We start from the raw sequence: 19,274 nt of genomic DNA on the forward strand, positions 1-19,274 counted from the left end.
CGAGATGCGCCGATCCCGATCGCCCTGTCCCGCTGCGGGCTGCGGCTCCCGGTCCCGCGGCTTCTCCTGCCCTGACAGCACTGAGGAGAGGACGCGGGGATTCATCCCCTGCCGGTGCGTGTGCTGCTCCCCCTCCCGGGCGGCTCCATCAGCCCACCGCGCACACACATGCAGCCACACACGCACACAGCAGCCCAGAGCTCTCACATAGACACACACACACACCAGCCCAGAACTCACACATAGACACACACACACACCAGCCCAGAGCGCTCTGTCTCTCCCATACACACAGAACAGCCCAGAACTCTCACATAGACACACGCACACACCAGCCCAGAGCGCTGTCTCTCCCATACACACAGAACAGCCCAGAACTCACACATAGACACACACACACCAGCCCAGAGCGCTGTCTCTCCCATACACACAGAACAGCCCAGAACTCACACACACGCACACAGCAGCCCAGAGCTCTCACATAGACACACACACACACCAGCCCAGAGCGCTCTGTCTCTCCCATACACACAAAACAGCCCAGAACTCACACACACACACAGAGCAGCCCAGAACTCACACATAGACACACACACACACCAGCCCAGAGCGCTCTGTCTCTCCCATACACACAAAACAGCCCAGAACTCACACATAGACACACACACACACCAGCCCAGAGCCCTGTCTCTCCCATACACACAGAACAGCCCAGAACTCACACACACACACAGAGCAGCCCGGAGCTCTCACATAGACACACACACACACCAGCCCAGAGCGCTCTGTCTCTCACACGCACACGCAGTGGCTCAGAGCTCGCTCACACACCACACGTGCGCACACACACACACATACACACACAGAGATCAGCCCAGAGGACACACACACACACACACACACAGAGCGGCTCAGAGCTCGCTCAAATGCACGCACGCACACACACACACAGTGGCTCAGAGCTTGCTCACTCACACACACACATATACACACAGAGAGATCAGCCCAGAGCTCACACACACACACACCAGCTCAGAGCTCACCCACAGGGAGACCACTTTTCCCACAGCCTCACCTGGGCCATTTCTGCAATGCCCATCAGCCATGGGGCTGCCTCCCAAGCAGACACCCGCCCGGCTCTTGGCTACACATTGCTTTGGCCATGGGGATGTGACTGGGTGAGGTGTGTTCCTTGCACTCACAATTCTGAGCACTCACAAAATCAGAGAGATGCCAAGGACGTTTGCCATAGCAACCTTAGCTCAGGCCTGTGGTGTCTAAGTACTAGAGAGCCCAGGGTTCCTCTGTGTGTGTGGGGGTTGGGGGGGGGGTGGAGAGAGAAACCAGTGCTGTGGTCCACTCAAAGCAAAAGAACCTAGAATTAGCCCACGGTGGGAAAACAAATATTTACCCTGCCACGTACACTCGGGTTCAGTGCTGTGGGATTTTCATACCAGCTTCCTAGTGCTGGTTTCAAAGATGCTGGAGGCAAACATGTCATGGGTGCTTAAAGACAGGCAATTGCATCAATATTTAGGCAGGTAAATAAGTGGCCCCGTTTCCAGAGCTTCTGAGCACCCGCAAATCAGGTGACTTATTCCAGGCCTGAAGGTGCATCTAGGCACCCACGTTTGGAAATTTGATTTTTTTTTGGCACAGCTCCAAAGCACAAAGGCCAGTGTCATCGTTTGCACAGCGCTCTCCATCTTCGAAGCACTTGGCGAACATTTATCATCGCAACAAACCAAGGGGGTAGGTAAATTTCAGGATCCTGTTTTACAGATGGGGAAACTAAGGCAGAGCAGGTGGAAATGACTTGCCCAAGGCCTCAGAAGGATCAGAGATTAACTCACGAGTTCCTAACCCCCATCTGTGCTCAGATCATGCCTCTTAGCCCAGCTCACGGAATACCATAAATCTTGGCTCAATTGTAATTTTCTTTTTGTGAGTTTCTAATTGCCTCTGAATATTATTTCAATGAAATATTTATGGCTGTTGATGAGTATGGAGTTAGGGTTTCCGGTGTCCGGTTTTTGACCAGCACACCTGGTCGAAAAGGGACCCTGGCGGCTCCAGTCAGCATTGCGGACTGGGATATTAAAAGTCTGATTGGTGGCACAGTGGGGCTGGCAGGCTCCCTGCCTGGCTCCGCGTGGCTCCTGGGAAGCGGCCGGCATGTCTGGCTCCTAGGTGGAGGGGCAGCCAGGGGGGCTCTGCGTGCTGTCCCCGCTCCTCGCCCACAGGCACAGCTCCCATTGGCTGTGTCAGGCCACGAGCGCTCCAGCTGGAGTTGGCTGTTGAGGGGCCATGGCATGCGAAGCTCCTACTGCTGCCCACTTCTCACACTCCTGTGGCTGGCCTCCGGCTGCAGTGCGTGCCCCTGCGGCTACCCTGTGCTCGGTCACACCATTGCCGGCACCAGGAGTTCGAGGTATCCCTGTCTTCGAGTGATGCAAGGCGCTCTGGGAATGGGGCTGCTGAAGGACCTCCCAAAGCCCGCACCTCCTCCCACGTCCCAACTCTCTGCCCCAGCACTCAGCCCCCTCCTGCACTCCGAAGTGCTCGGCCCCAGCCTTGAGCCCCATCCTGCACCCCAAACCCCTCATCCCCAGCACCACCCCAGAGCCCACACATGCAGCTGGAGCCCTCACCCCTCCCATACCCCAATCCAGAGCCCCCTCCTGCACTCTGAACCCTCATTTCTGGCCCCACCCCAGAACCTGCACCCCCAGCCCAGAGCCCATACCTCCTCCCACATCCCAACTCCCTGCCCCATCCTGGAGCCCCCTCCCACACTCTGAAACCCTCAGTCCCATGCCCCCAGTCCGGAGCCCGCTCCTGCACCCCAAACACCTCATCCCTGGCCCCACCCCAGAGCCTGCACCCCCAGCCTGAGCCCTCACCCCCTCCTACACCCTAACCCCAACCCCCTGCCCCAACCTGGAGCCTCCTCCCATATCCTAAACCCTCAGCCTCACCTCCTAGCCCGGTGCCCCCTCCTGCACCCCAAACCCCCATCCCTGGCCCAACCCCAGAGCCTGCACCCCCAGCCGGAGCCTTCACCCCATCCCATACCCCAACCTTCTGCCCCAGCCCGGTGAAAGTGAGCGAGTGAGTGAGGGTGGGGGAGAGTGAGCGACGGAGGGAGGGAGGATGGGGTAAGCGGGGGGGGGCTGGGGCCTCGGTGAAGGGGCAGGGCCTCAGAGAAGGGGCGGGGGTCTCAGGGAAGGGGCGGGGCAAGGGTGTTTGGTTTCCTGCCATTAGAAAGTTGGCTAGCCTAGATGACCTACAGAAGGTTTGTGCGTGCCCCTGTATGGCTGTGTGTGTATGTGTCAAGTGTACATGAAAGAGTGAAGGTGAATTGTGTCTGTCCATGATGGAGGCTGTGTATACACATAGTGTATTGTTTGCCACCAGCACATCTTGTAAATATTGCAGACGTTGTTCACTCCAGAAATAATTCAGGTTTCATCAGAACTTGCAAGGAGACTTTGGCGAGGCCTAATTCTCATTTACATTAAGGCCCTTTTGCACTGAAAGGGACCTAAGTGTAAATGAGAATCAGGCCCTCAGTGTTCCTGAGAACTGTGACGTGTGCGGTTACGAGGGCGATGCTGTCATGCTCTGTGTGCACGTGTGTGTGACGGTGAGTGGGGGAGTCAGGCATCTGACACACAATTGCCTGCTGGAAGCCAGAGCTGCAGTTTAAGCTTGGTAGCTCTCTGTGCTGTGGTCCTGGATGAGTGCAAGGATGGGTTCGGCTGCTGGATTTGAGCCATAAGACCTCTTGCAACCAACCAGAGAGCTGCTGCCTGACGACATTTAGGCTACATAGAATCATAGAATATCAAGGTTGGAAGGGACCTCAGGAGGTCATCTAGTCCAACCCCTGCTCAAAGCAGGACCAATCCCCAATTTTTGCCCCAGATCCCTAAATGGCCCCCTCGAGGATTGAACTCACAACCCTGGGTTTAGTAGGCCAATGCTCAAACCACTGAGCTATCCCTCCCCCCCAAATCTGCACTGTGATCTAGGGGGGTGATTCCCAGCTCGCATACACCTGCTCGTGCTAGCGTGAGGAGAACTAGTGCGAGTATAAATAGTAGCCAACAGATCCTGGCCAGCGGCCGGCGGGATCGAACCGCAGACCTCTGGAGCTTAGTGCACGAGCCTCTCCAGCACGAGCTAAAAGCCCACCGTTAGCTGAGGCTGCAGAGCAGACTCATTTCTCGCTCGCTCTCGAAGTGGTCGCGGTGCCACTAGATGGGACAGAGCTCCACACCCAGGTGGCGTGTGGGTTACAGCCCCACAGAGAGTGGCTGGGCGGCTCAGCCGTGCCGGGGAAACCCAGCTGACCCCTGGGGGTCTGTGTTTCAGCCGTGCTACCCTGGCTACACGGCTAGTGATACTGGTGCCAGCTCTCAACAAGCTGGCACGAGTCCATGTATGCGAGCTGGGAATCACACCCCTAGCCCGTCGTGTACATGTAGCCTCAGACATATGCCAGTGCCCCCGTATGATGGGGAGGCCTGATTTACACTTAACACATAGGTTGACATAGCTATGGCATTCGGGGCTGTGTGTGAAAATCCACCCGCTAAGCACGCCAGCTACCCCAAGCAAAACCCCCCAGTGTGGACACAGCTAGGTGGGTGGATGCATTCCTCCTCCAGCCTACCTACCGTCTCTGGGGGAGCTGGAGTTAGTACACTCACCACAGGGGTGCTTCCGTTGTAGCAACTTCCCAGTAGAGCCTACACCACGGGGTTACCGTTGCAGCCCAATCGCTATGCCACTGTAAGCCCTGGAGCACAGACAAGCCTTTAATCAAACTGATCGCTTTCCTCTCTCTCTCACGCAGACACACCCACCCATGTTCTTAAACGCACAAAGTCCCCTGCCTTCTGTGCTCCTCAAGGGCCGGAGCTCTCTCTTGCACTGTGTTCATGGGAAATAGTGGGGTTCCCATTCCATGTGCCCAGAGACCGAGGGTGGGGGGGGTCTACTTTTTATTCGTCTTATCCTTATTTATTATTCGTATCACTGTAGGGCCTAGGAGCCCCAATCATGCCCCAGGACCCTTCCGTGCAAACACAGAACAAGTCTGACCTCGGCCACTGACTCCCTGAGTGACCTTTGGAAAGTCAGCTAATTTCTCTGTGTCTTGCTTCCTCCTCTAAAATAGAGTTAATGAGATTGCCTTCATTTAAGTTGTAAGCGCTTCAGGCTATGGACCGTCTTTCACTGTGTGTGCAGGCAGCTACTGTGGAAAGGCTCCCATTGACTTCGCTGGGCGGTTGGATTGGGGCTCTAAATGAGAGGTCGCATGAGAAATCGTCAGACCCATCTCTGGCCCTCGCCAGTGCTAACGCTAGGAGCAGACTCCCAGATTTCATGGCAGCAGCTCCTCGTTCGCTGATCCTCTTGGTTTTTCACCTGCTGTTGAGCCTTCCTACTGCCCGAACTACTCTGACCAAGGCCTGGCAACGGCCTGTCTCTGTGATAGCAGTGGGGGAGACTGGACACTGTTAATTAGAAAAATAAGACACCTGGACCCTGCCAAGTCACCGTTAATGAAGTTAAGATTTAATATTCATTAGCTCTGCCGTGCTTGTTCATCGTGAAGATGACTCCTTGATTTGTAACCTCACTTCAGGAGGGTGCTAAAACATGACCACATAATCCTACTGCCACCATAAACACCAGAAATGGAGTTAGCAGGATGATGGTCAGAGGTGAGGGAGGGCCAGGCGGACATTTTACCGAGGAGACTCAGCTGTTCATGAGTTTTCAGTCCTGCAGTAAATCCTCAGGCCTTTGGAATTCAGCTGCTTCTTTCTTAGCAATTGTTTCCTCTCCTTCTCTCTTTACTGCGATGGGTCGCTCTGGAAGGAATGGACAAAGCATAGGTATGATGCAGAGGAATGGAGCCGTGCCCAGGAGCCTGCTTTACCTTCCACAGGATTCAGACAAGCCATCTGATTTTCTGCGAGGTACCTGTAGTTATTGGAAGGAGCCTGGTCTAGGGACAGCGTAAGGTTGGGTGCACTACCCAGATGCTCAGGTACCGGGGTGATAGGGGTCTGAGATCACTGTCCTGAGCGTGGGATGAATGGAAAGAAAGAAAGAAAGAAAGAAAGAAAGAAAGAAAGAAAGAAAGAAAGAAAGAAAGAAAGAAAAAGGCTTGGATAAAATATCAACACTCCTCCCTCATTCAATCTTCACCCATTTTAGGACTAAACGATAATTGATCTTCAAAAGTGGAGAGACGCGCATAGGTGGGAGAAGTATACATCCGATGAAGTGAGCTGTAGCTCACAAAAGCTCATGCTCAAATAAATTGGTTAGTCTCTAAGGTGCCACAAGTCCTCCTTTTCTTTTTGCGAATACAGACTAACACGGTTGTTACTCTGAAACCTGTCATAGGTGGGAGAGTGGTTCAAGGAAGAAGAAGGAGAAAAGAGAACTTGTGGTGGGAGCAGAAATGTAACATCAGAGAAAGCAGTTAGGAACTCTGCACCCTCTACACTTATGGTGGCTGGTGCGTTCCACTTGATGCCAGAATGTTCACTGGGCCTGGGGGGCGGCTTGCCCTATAAAGTACCTCTGTGATGTTATCCTATGCCATTAAGGACCTCACTGGAACGGGCAAATGGGGACGGGAAGGAAAGGAATGTAGAGTTGAAAGCACTTCCTCTGCTTCTGGGCCCAGCAGTTTATTTTGAAGATCTCTGGCCTGTGTTCAGACTAGACGGTCACAACGGTCCCTTCTGGCTCTGGAATCTATGAATTTGGGAGCTCATTCTTAACATGAACAGTGCAAATGTGACGACCCACCTACCCCACGTGAATCATCAGATGAGTTTGGATTTTCAGCACCACAACATAGACTTTTACCACTTGACTTAAAGGAGTAGCCTCATTAGCTGGTAGCAGGAATAGGCTGTTATCCTCTAATGGCCGAGCCCCTAGCAGGGGGAGCCTGACACACCCTGTGCTAGGATGGGTAACACAAACAGGCCTGCTCCAGGCTGTGTTTATTTCAGCCCCAGAGCCGTCTCACGGAAAGGAGAAGATCGCAAAAGAGGGACTATCAGATAATGAAATAAGCCTCTGAGCTGCAGGATGAGTTTGGCAGGATCCTTTCTGCTTATCAGGTTTCAGCTCTCTTTCGTTCCATCGTCTCGATGACAGGGCAAAGGCTTCGCCTCACTCTGCGGTTCGAGCCTGAGACATAATCCCCCTAAGAATCCCTTTGAAACATCACATCGGGAACAGCAGCATTTTAACAGGACAAAAGTCTGGGGGAAAGGGATTTCTGAGTCCTCGCTAAGCACCTCAGTGGGTGTCAAGCATCCCTCACGCCCCTCCCAAGGATGGTGGGTTGGGAGGGCCGGACGGTCAAGGCAGAGCTGCTAATCTGCAAACCCTTGCTGTCGCACAGAAAAGGCACATAGCTCGCTGCTTCTTCATGAAGCAACATTGCCCAGCAGCTCTCCTCAGCCACGGGGCGATTACCGATGAGAGATCTGGGCCGGGTGACGCTGACAGGCACCGGGGGCACGTGCTCCTTCACGGGACTTGCAGCGCAGCCAGCCAGGGCCTGCGGCTATCCCTTCAAATCAGATCTAGGGGAGGCGAAGGAGGTGGTGAGAAGCAGCCCCCTAACGAGCAATGAGTGTCTCACACCAAACCATCAGGGCTGCTCAGCGGTGCTTGTGACTGGCGCTGCTGCCCTGGAGGAGCCCTGGATAAAGAACATTATTCAGTGACGTCTCCCATTTCCTTCCCTTCTCTCTGCCTGCCTCGATGCCTCCCTGACACTCATGGCAGCGTGATGACCCCTGGGGCAAGACAACGTTAATTACCCCCGCTGCCCGTAGCTTGGCTCTGTTCTGCTTCCTTCACGGGGAGGATGGAGGCCTTTCAAAGAGGGACGATGAATTTGACTCATCAGTGGGACTGGAGGGAGAGCCCTCTGAGTGGGATGGTGCTAGATAGCCTCTGGGGTGGATTTTCCTTCCTACGTTCCACCTCCCTGACCCCTAAGTGGTGGGGCCATTGTGCCCCACATCCTTTCTTCGTAGGAAGTTATACAGGAAGCGTGAAAAAGCCCAGCCCTGTGCACAGGGCTACCACAATGTAAGTCCCATGTGAGTGATGTTCAGGGTTTGTGCTGACTGTCTCCACAGGACAGAAGCAGGAGTGGACAGTTCATAGAAATTAATAACCAAGGGAAAGGAATAAATAACAACACTGTAACTAAGGTTACCAACCGAAATGAATCTGCTGGGCTGCAAGCGTGCCGTGGCCTTCTTCTGGATCGAATCAGCACTGCTCATCTATGTGTCAGTCCCCTGTACTACTGGCAGGTAGCGGAGATTCTCCAGAAGCAGAGGCTTCTGAGTTGCTAGCCACGTTGTCACCATAACGTTCCGAACCATCTGATTGTGCAGCACAAAGACAATCTCAGTGTCCTGAATGCCATAGATTTTTTCCCCATGATACTTTGCCTTTTTCATAGTGTCTCCTATCCAAGGCTTTCAAAGATATGAATGAACTAAACTTCTCTGCCTAGGAGGGAAGCATTATTATCACCCCCACTGTACACTTGGGGAAACAGAAATGCTCAGGGACTTGCAAAACACCATGGAGTGAATCATTGGCAGGGATGGGATTCAAACTCAGGAGCTCCTGGTTACCCAGGATGCAGGCATTTACATTGTGTTCATTGCCACCTGTATGGGCCAACCCTGAGCTCAGCCCACTAGACCACACTTCCGCTGGATAGAAAACCCCCGTGCAAAGTGGTCTAGGTACAACCGCGGGAACTACAGGCAGAAGTAATTCATCCTGGATTTGGTTATGGCTGGTGCTGCCATCAGATCTTTGTCATCTCTGAGACATGACTCTAAAAAGCAGCTTTCAAACCCAGTCCAACATACGGTCTAAAAGAGCAGCGGTTAAAAGCTGCTGGCTCTTGTTAATAGTAAAAACCCTGGACCCATTTGTCAGGTTCTGCCCAGCTTGTAGCACCATGTGCTGAGGGGACTGAGACACTGACCCACAGAAGGGCCCAGCAAGGATGGAAGCATCCCCATATAAGGGGCTCTTGGTATAGCCGGGAAATGTACAACTCAAGAGCACTTTTCATAGTAACTTCCTGATCCCTTTGGTGTCTTTCTGAGACCAGCTTGCCTGCCCTCTTGTAAGCACTATTTTCCCAGCATGCTTTTCTAGGGACTGTTCCTTTAAATGCAGCAGAGCCAACCAGCTGCAGGCTTAAGAAAGCTGTTTTATAGCCAGGCACTGCTTCTCCTGTTCTTCTACTTGGTAAGTTCCCTGAACTCCTTTGATGGTTTCTGGTTCCTTTTCTTGTTAATATTGCTGAGCAGAGAGCACATTCCCGCAGAGCTCTTCTCAGATGGGTGGGGGGGGAGGAGAGACCCCCATTTTAGCAAAGTGTAAATAATTGTCGTTAAAAACAATAGGTTGGATACTTGATGGGCACCCTGAGCTCCCAAACCTGTAAAGGATAAGGCCTTTGTTCCTGTGTTTCCATTCCTGCATAAGCCAGAGGAGCCTGGCATATCCAAACACTCACTGAGGAACTCATGGTACTGCATATTTCCAGATGATAGTCCTTCAAAGCATTCTTCCCCAGTTGAAATCCAATTTCCTGGGGCTACAAAATCCAGGAAATTTGCATAGGACTATTGCAATATAAATAAAGTACCAGCATGCAGCTTGCTCTCCCTTTCCCCTTCCAACACAGACATCCATCCATATACATACACACCATGTTTATACACACAAGCACCCCATTTGCATGCAAATATACCACATTCATACATGGCACATTTGCATGCACACATCCACTATTCATGCAAACACACTGTTGTCATTCCCATTCCCACCCACGCTACAGATAACACCCAGGCAAGCACAGTCTCCTGCTTTCATTTCCGGCAGCATATGCTATGACACCAGCAAGAATGCAACGCAGCTCTAGAATACTAGGATAAAAGAAAAGCAGCCAAAATAATAATCAAAAATGGCTTTGTTTCTAAAGTTCCTCCTTTTAATGTGAGGGCTCTGGTTTGGAATGTGCTTTATCCTATCTGCAGCGTAAGGATGTTTAAAGGGACATTGTAGCGTCTACCAACTCAGGTCCAAAATGTAGTGGGGTTTTGTTTGTGTGTTTGCTTTTGGAGTGGGGTGGGGTTATTAAACCTAATGAAAATGCCTTGGGGGTTGAAAGGGTGACTTCATCCTCCTTCTTAAAGGTTATGAATGAACCTCCCCACAGCAGCATTGTGCTAGGTAGTCCCTGAGAGCTGGGAAGTGAAACTGACTATATACCACTATGAAACTAACCAGTCTAGTTCTACCCTCAGAACTGAGAGAAATGCAAGAATTAAACAAACACCATTTTCATAAATGGTGAAAAGTACAGTACCAAAGATTGTAGTGATTCTATCGATCTGTCTGTTTGTGTCTCTAATGATCATACAATTAACTCTGTGGTATCTGAACACAAAACTTAACATTTTAATTTTCTGTGATATTATTGGTGCCAGCAGTAAGGAATCTTTATTTAATTGCTTGACTTTTATAGTGACAGGGTCTCTTTCAGCAGATTTAAAATCTCCCCAAAAGCTGGTGTTTGTTAGCTGATTTATTTATAGATCCTACATTACTTAGGAAGCGTGGGGTTTTTTTTCCTCTCTGGTTTCTGCTTTTCTGCCTCCTGTTTGCTGCTTTTGAGTTCCCTCCCACAAGCTGCACGGGAATACATTTCTTTTTTTTTATCCTTGACATTTTTCTGTTTAACTTGATCATGGCTTAATACCGACTGCCAATCAATCACTCTGTGTGTGTCAGTCAAATCCAGGATGGCTGTCCGAGCTAGTAAGCGTGATGGCATTTCTGTGGTTTGTCTGTCTGTAATGTGATAGCTTTTTAATGCCGCATCTGATCAATTCCAGGATTTCAGGGAACGTTCTAGGCCAGAATCCTATTGATCTGGGGAGAAACCGTGGAGCCGGCGAGCCCCTGCCATCTGTTTAGTACAGCCACAGCTTCAAGCTCCTCTACAGTTATCTATGGATCAAAGAACTGGTGGTTGGTGGCTCCCCTTAACATCCTCCAGCATAACGAGACACCAGTCTCATCTCAGCCCATCCTCCCAATAGAGTTTAATATGCTGACACCCTGAATGGCTTATCCTTCCTCCCAGATCAATACAAATGTTGGGGGGAGAAATTAAGGGAGGGCAAGGGGGGGCATTCACACAGCCCCTGGCATGGGGGAGAAGAATGATATAGAGGAGGAGCAGGGGTGAGGGCATGCAGAAATCCTGGTGTGGGGGAGACTGGGAGATCCTGCTGTGGAAGAAAGGCAGGAATGCAGGGGAACACAGAGCCCTTGCCATATGGGAATGGGGGTTGACACAGAGTGGCTGGCAGGGTAGATATTGGGGAAGTAGGACTGAAAGGAAGAAGGATCGGAGGGGGCCACACGGTCAGCTTGCTGGGGGCATGGCAGGATGCCAGGAGCCCCTGCTGTGTGCAATGAGCTCCACCTGTCTAAGCTCTGAAGCGTGCAGCCCTCATTACGTACCATTGCAGGGAAAGGAGACACACCTCTCATGGCTGCTGCATTAACTTGTACTTCCCCTGAGGGCTGCAGGACAGGCACCTTCTATAAGGATGTTGGCTGGCAAGTTCTCAGGCTTGCAGGGCTTGGGCTAAGAGGCTGTTTTAATCCAGGCTGGTGCTGCAGCCTGAGCTCTGGGACCCTCCCACCTCGCAGAATCTTAGAGCCAGGGCTCCAGCCTGAGCCTGAACGTCTACACTACACTTAAACAGCCCCTTAGCCTGAGCCATGTGAGCCCGAGTCATGCCAGCCGGGGGATTTTAATTGCCGTGTGGATGTTCCTTTAGTTCTCTCCATCCTGCAGAGGGGTTGGGCTGACACAGACCTTCCTCTCAGTCATAAATAGAGTGAGCGCAGGGGGTGAAGGGGGCAATCAGAAGTAGGTTTGGCACCTAGTGGTGATTTAGTTGGTGTTGGTCCTGCTTTGAGCAGGGGTGGGACTAGATGACCTCCTGAGGTCTCTTCCAACCCCAATATTCTATGATTCTAAACCAGTTTCCCACTGTTTGGTTCTGTGAGTTGGGCAGGTCCCTATCCTGTCATCGCTGGTGAAAGAAAGACAAACGTGACTTGGGTCACAAGCGAAATGAGTTTGGCAGTCTCTGTCTAGAGGACACTGCATGTTTGCCCAAACTGCAAAACTGCCGCTTGTCATTGATTGTCAGAATTCAAAGGAGAGGCCCGGCGTGGGAATGGGCAGGTGACGGTGATTCACTACCACGGGGATAGCACCTTAGAAATCCACGATAGAGCGGCCGAGTCAGTGTTATGTGAGGGGAGGGGGCATCATCTTGGAGCAGCAGGAAGCTGGAAAGTTAATGGCTGAGATACATTGGAAGAGCTGCAAGGCAGGCTGCATAGCAAGTGTACGGTGCGATGGAAGCGAGGAAGGGGCAGAACTGGAGTGAATTCACAGCAGAGCAGCATCAACGATCAACTGCAGTGGCTCACTCGAGGAAAGGCTAAAAGAGCTAGGAACGCAGAAATTGTCTGAACAGCCAGCAGCGGGTGACTAGACCTCTACTACTACGGCAGGGATTGGTTCTGGGTCCGGTTCTGTTCAATGTCTTCATCAGTGATTTAGAGAATGGCACAGAGAGTCCACTTACAAAGTTTGCGGACGATACCAAGCTGGGAGGGGTTGCAAGTGCTTTGGAGGATAGGATTAAAATTCAAAATGATCTGGACAAACTGGAGAAATGGTCTGAAGTAAATAGGATGAAATTCAATAAGGACAAATGCAAAGTACTCCACTTAGGAAGGAACCATCAGTTGCACACGTACAAAACGGGAAATGACTGTCTAGGAAGGAGTACGGCGGAAAGGGATCTGCGGGTCATAGTGGACCACAAGCTAAATGTGAGTCAACAGTGTGATGCTGTTGCAAAAAAAGCAATCATTCTGGGATGTATTAGCAGGAGTGTTGTAAGCAAGACATGGGAAGTAATTCTTCCATCTACTCCGCACTGATTAGGCCTCAACTGGAGAATTGTGTCCAGTTCTGGGCGCCACATTTCAGGAAGGATGTGGACAAATTAGAGGAAGTCCAGAGAAGGGCAACAAAAATGATTAAAGATCTAGAAAACATGACCTAGGAGGGAAGATTGAAAAAAAAAGGGGTTTGTTTAGTCTGGAAAAGAGAAGACTGAGAGGGGACATGATAACAGTTTTCAAGTATGTACAAGGAGGAAGAAGAAAAATTGTTTTTCTTAACTTCTGGGAATAGGACAAGAAGCAATGGTCTTAAATTGCAGCAAGGGAGGTTTAGGTTGGACATTAAGAAAAACTTCCTAACCATCAGGGAGGTTAAGCACTGGAATAAATTGCCTAGGGAGGTTGTGGAATCTCCATCAGAGATTGTGGAGATTTTTAAGAGCATTGTGGAGATTTTTAAGAGCAGGTTAGACACAAACCTGTCAGGGATGGTCTAGATAATTAGATACGTTAGATAATTCACTCTGTGTGAGACACTTTGTCTAAGGAATCCCAGATCAGCTAAACTTGAAGTTTCTCCTCCCCCAGGAACACAAATGGAGATGTCTAAATAAAAGGATTGTTAGTTGTTTAGACAAGAATCTCACAATTTACATACGGCTCAAATGTGTGTCTCTCTGCACCTGCAGTGAGAACCCCCAAAAGGTTGATCGAGTAACATCCTGCTTTGCTATGCAGAGTGACCCATTTAATCCTGTGAGTGAATCAAGTTTAAGAGGTGGCAGGAAAGCTTAAACCAGTTAGAAATAGCTTGCTGTGTTAGTTGGGTTAAGTTTCCTGATTCAAGTCCAGTTCAAGTTTTCACCCCAAATTAGAAACTCTACATTTGTCTGTGTTATGAATCAAACATGCTGTCGCTCTATATGTGGATGATGTCTCTGGTGCATATAGTAAGTGCTGAACGACGTGAAATGAAAGGTACTGGATATAATCAAAGAATGTATGGACTATGTCCACTACAGTAGAGGAATTATAAGGTATTTTGTTTTCTCTACAAATGATGGTTGCACTCTAGAAGTGACGTGGATTGTATAGCACCAGCAGGACAAGGAATATTGAAAGATATAAACACCTAACATTGAAATATGACAAGAAATCCCTTTAAAAGGCAGGGAATTGCAATTACTAGTCTGGATAATAGAGAAATACAATCCTTGAAATGAATAAAACATAAAAAGCCTCTGATAAAAAATACCTTCAGTCCTTTTATGACACACCCACACCATCTATAGATATTGACAGAAGCAGGCAAGAAACTGCAAGAGCTGAAATCCGAGAGCTGATTTCCAAGTGTCCAATAGGAAATTAGAGAGTTTCCCTCTCTAACCATCCCTAAAAACAGGTGATAAAACTGAGACCACCATATGGGAAGCTCAAGAATCCAGAAGAGCTGCCCTGTTGAGATTTCATTTCTTTCAGATTGCGTTTCTCTTTGTGTTCTTTAATAGAGGTAACTAAAAGTGCCCTGGTTGAATCTACGCTCTTTCTAGTGAGACCCCCAAGGAACCATATTTAGGATTTTAAGCCAGTAATGCTAAATGCGTGTTTCTCCTTTGCCAGCCCAGGTAAATTGGTCTTTGAGATCCTCAAAGAATAACAGTCAGCGTTGTTTGGATGTTTTCAAACCAAACACTAAGAATAGCAAGGACTGCAATCTGAAAAATGCTTCAAAACAAGGAGCAGCCTCACTCCTCAGAGAATTACTTAGGTCACGTCTACACTACCAGCTAAATTGGCACTGCTGCGATCAAGGCAGCGGTGTCGATTTAGCGGGTCTGGTGAAGACATGCTCGACCTAAGTGACGGCGACTTCAGTTAAAATCCACACCCCATAGCGATGTAGTTATATTGACCTACCCCCGGGCGTAGACGGAGCTAGGTCGATGGAACAGCTTCTCCTGTCAACACACGTACTGCCACCTGGGGAGGCTTCGAGCGCCTTCATTAAAGCACTACAATGGCACATAGATTGCTACCGCCACTCGGTGGGGATGGTTTAATGATGCCGACGGGAGAACTCTCTCTCGTCGGCACAGAGCAGCTACGTAGCTAGCTTACAGTGGCACAGAGGCATGAGTACAGCCTTGCCACTGTCCGGTCTCTTGTGTAGACATAGCCGGAGCCAGCATTCCCCCGTCTCAATAGAAGGGGTCGTCGTAATTAATTCCATTCAGATGCTGGCAATCACTTCGAACTGGCATGCCTAGTTTGGTAGATGTCGGCGGTCAAATCTAGCTGACACTTCAGCAAATTCATAACATTGACTCCCCATCTCCGCGTACACTCCCGTTGTGTTTATCTTGGTTTGCTGACGGGTCTGCGGGCGTTCAGGACTGCTCTGGAGACTGGAGAAGGGGCGGCGTGCAACCTTCCCCTCCCCCCACATCCCAAGAAGAATCCTCTGTGTTTTAGGGACTCAAAATCTCAGATTTGTGCTGCATCAGTACATGTCGGAGATAAAATTGCTGACTCAGCCTGTGTTCTGCAGTTGCATGAAGGGGTTCCACACCCAGAGATCATCTTCAGTGATAAGACCTTCCTCCATCAGACTCCTGCAACATCAAATATGCCCATGTAACAGAACCAGACCCTGGGCAGTGATGCATCAAGTAGAATACAACTTCAGTGGCAATTTCCGCAAGCTGCAATCCACTTCCTGGGGGAGGTGCCTTCGTCATTGAAAATGCATTCAATAATGAGCTACCTCTAGAAATCTACAGGATCCTGCTAGGAGGAGCGTAGGGTTAAGGCCCTCTGACATTATGCCTCAAGACAGCCTGCTCCTTTTCAGCTCACCTGGATCTGAAGGAGGCGAGAACAGCGGGATTGGTGTATGGGGGATGTGCAGATTCACACCAGATGCCTTGTTAGTTTGACTATCTCCATACGGTTTTTAGGCATATGTTACCCCAACTGAGAACACAGCTCAGGAAATGTGGAACAGACGGTAATAATCATAGAGCATGTTGTGGGATGACAGTTAATTTTAATAAGGTGAACAAGCTTTGGGGAAAGGTTCAACCCCACCCAAGGATTGGATCTCAGCCTTAAAGCCTGCAGCCCTCTGTGTGGGGGGGAATCATGAGACACTTGCAGAGCATTTACAGAACCTTTTCAAAATGCACAACCCCCTTTGAGATCCACCCTTCCTTGCTGCAAATGAAACACATTGTTAACCAGAAGATGAAGATAAAACAGGGCATGTGATGGAAACCATAAAGCTTATGAGGCACAGATATTGAATTCCAACCCTCTGGTGGGAGGGAGGGAAGCATGTGGTGGGGGTGGCAACAAGGGTCAATTCTCACAATCTTATCTCACTCCTGCTAAGGTTTATGTGTGGAAGTCCTAGAAGTGCTACCTTTCTTCACTGAGCCTGCAGCAAAAAACTGTCATATGATGACCATTGTTATATCACCACACCATTGGTGCCCGGAGACTGTGGGTGGGCGTCTATTGATCTTTCTTTCTATCTTAGGGTTTATACTGCCGTCCATCCCAATGGTAGCCAATCACCTTCCCTGTGAAATGAATAGCAGAGTCCCTCGTGGATTTCAGGCAGCATCTGGCTCACCATCCTTTTTGGGTTGAAAGCTCTGTTTAGGTTAATTCTTATTTTTTGTTAGAAATCGGCCGAGTGATATAATACCTCTCTGCCATAGAATCATAGAATATCAGGGTTGGAAAGGACCTCAGGAGATCATCTAGTCCAACCCCCTGCTCAAAGCAGAACCAATCCCCAGTTTTTGCCCCAGATCCCTAAATGGCCCCATCAAGAATTGAACTCACAACCCTGGGTTTAGCAGGCCAATGCTCAAACCACTGAGCTATCCCTCTCCATTGTACATTGGCCAAACCGGACAGTCTCTACACAAAAGAATAAATGGACACAAATCTGACGTCAAGAATCATAACATTCAAAAACCGGTAGGAGAACACTTCAACCTCTCTGGCCACTCAGTAAAAGACTTAAGGGTTGCAATTTTGCAACAGAAAAGCTTCAAAAACAGACTCCAAGGAGAAACTGCTGAGCTTGAATTAATATGCAAACTAGATACAATTAACTTGGGTTTGAATAGAGACTGGGAGTGGCTGGGTCATTACCCATATTGAATCTATTTCCCCATGTTAAGTATCCTCACACCTTCTTGTCAACTGTCTAAATGGGCCATCTTGATTATCACTACAAAAGTTTTTTTCTCCTGCTGATAATAGCTCATCTTAACTAATTAGCCTCTTACAGTTTGTATGGCAACTTCCACCTTCTCTGTATGTATATATATATCTCCTAACTATATGTTCCATTCTATGCATCCGATGAAGTGGGCTGTAGCCCACGAAAGCTTATGCTCTAATGAATGTGTTAATCTCTAAGGTGCCACAAGTCCTCCTCGTTCTTTTTGCGGATACAGACGAACACGGCTGCGACTCTGAAAGCTAATGCTGCACTGTGACCGCACCACACTGCGATGTGATGGCACGGCGTGTGAGAGGCCAATACATCGGCATGGTCTGATTCTAAATTACTAGCTCAGGTGGCCAAGGCGTTTTCACCATAACCAGCCTGTAGTTTACCCTAAAGAAATGCCATAATAAACCAGCAGCCCTTTGAGTGGCAGATCCTGTTCTACCCAAATAGCTGTTTCCATATCAGAGCCTGATCTGAATCTAAACTTTCCAGCTGGCTTTTGTCTGTGCCATGAGCTGAACCAAAACCCTGGAGCCAAACGCCCGGAGTGCTGGGGAGCTGAACTTTGCAACCCGGGCCGGTCACTGTTAAGAAAGTTGATGCAACAGCCCATGCACGAGGGTGGAGCCAGATTCTGAAAGCTAAAGATGTAGACAGATGCCGCATGGGATTTTCAAAACGCCTCGGCTTCCTTGGGTTGGAAGGTCTCAAGCAAGGATAGAATTAGCTCATCTATAGCAAGTGGAGAGCCTGAGCCAGAAAGCTCCCCTGTGGTCACTTAGGCCTTTAGCTTGCTGTGTGCCTTCCCACTCCCCATTCACTCCCAGCCCAAGCCTTTTAGGGTATGTCTACACTGCATTAGACACCCATGGCTGGCCCATGCCAGCTGACTCGGGCTTGGGCGAAGGGGCGGTTTAATTACAGTGTAGATCTTCGGGCTTGGAGCTTCAGGGCCCTGCGAGGTGGGAGGGCTGCAGAACCCTCTGCTGGTGTTGGTTACCAGGTTCTTGCAAGGAGCAAGGCCAGCCCCCTTCTGCTGCTGCCTCTCATCAGATGCTCTCTGGGGTGGGCAGGGCTGGGCTGGCCCACCTTACAGCTTCTGTGGACTGAAGGTGCCTCGGAGAAGGCAGGGCAAGACCATTCACTTCCTCCCATCACTGATCTTGTTGCTGGCCATTCCTCAAAGCAAGCAGGGCTGATTCTGCTCCATCTCTCATGCACTTCACAGGCCACGCAGACGCTCTGCTATCATCCATTGCTCCTAAGGCCTGGACTGCAGCCTACGCCGGTGTCTGGTCTGGTAGGTGCCAATCTGGTGTGAGGATCACTGCTGGCTACTACTCTTTGGTGACAAACCCTGGGTCCGGGATCCACAGATCCACTGTTAATCTGCAGCTGAGGCGAGTACCATGGATACAGACCTTTCCCACACCCTTTCCAGCCACTCGGTAAACTTTCAGCTGGGTATCACGAGAGACAGGCTGTGGACTCTGGTTCTGAACGCCAAGAGCCCTTCGTGTCAGAGGCAGGTGGGTTTGCGTCCAGTGTCCCAGTGGGGGCTGATCTCTCCAGTCATCACGGCCCTGGGACCCTGGCAGCTTCCGAGCCACTTCCGATGGTTCTGTTGCCTCCCTGTGAGTTTTATGTCTCTATTTTACACCCCCTTGTAGGAGCAAGGTGCTGAAACATAAGGGCAGCAGCAGCAAAGAAAGCCAGCAAGCTCCATTTCAGAGCATGGCGCAAGCACTGTGTCCATTTTCTGGTCCGTGGATTTCAGTGGCTCTCAGAGGAGGCTATTTCATTTTTAACTGGGCGGAGGGATAGCTTGGTGGTTTGAGCATTGGCCTGCTAAACCCAGGGTTGTGAGTTCAATCCTTGAGAGGGCCATTTAGGGATCTGGGTCAAAAATTGGGGATTGGTCCTGTCCTGCTTT

Source organism: Caretta caretta, chromosome 18, assembly GCF_965140235.1.
Source record: "Caretta caretta isolate rCarCar2 chromosome 18, rCarCar1.hap1, whole genome shotgun sequence".
Lineage (NCBI taxonomy): Eukaryota > Metazoa > Chordata > Testudines > Cheloniidae > Caretta > Caretta caretta.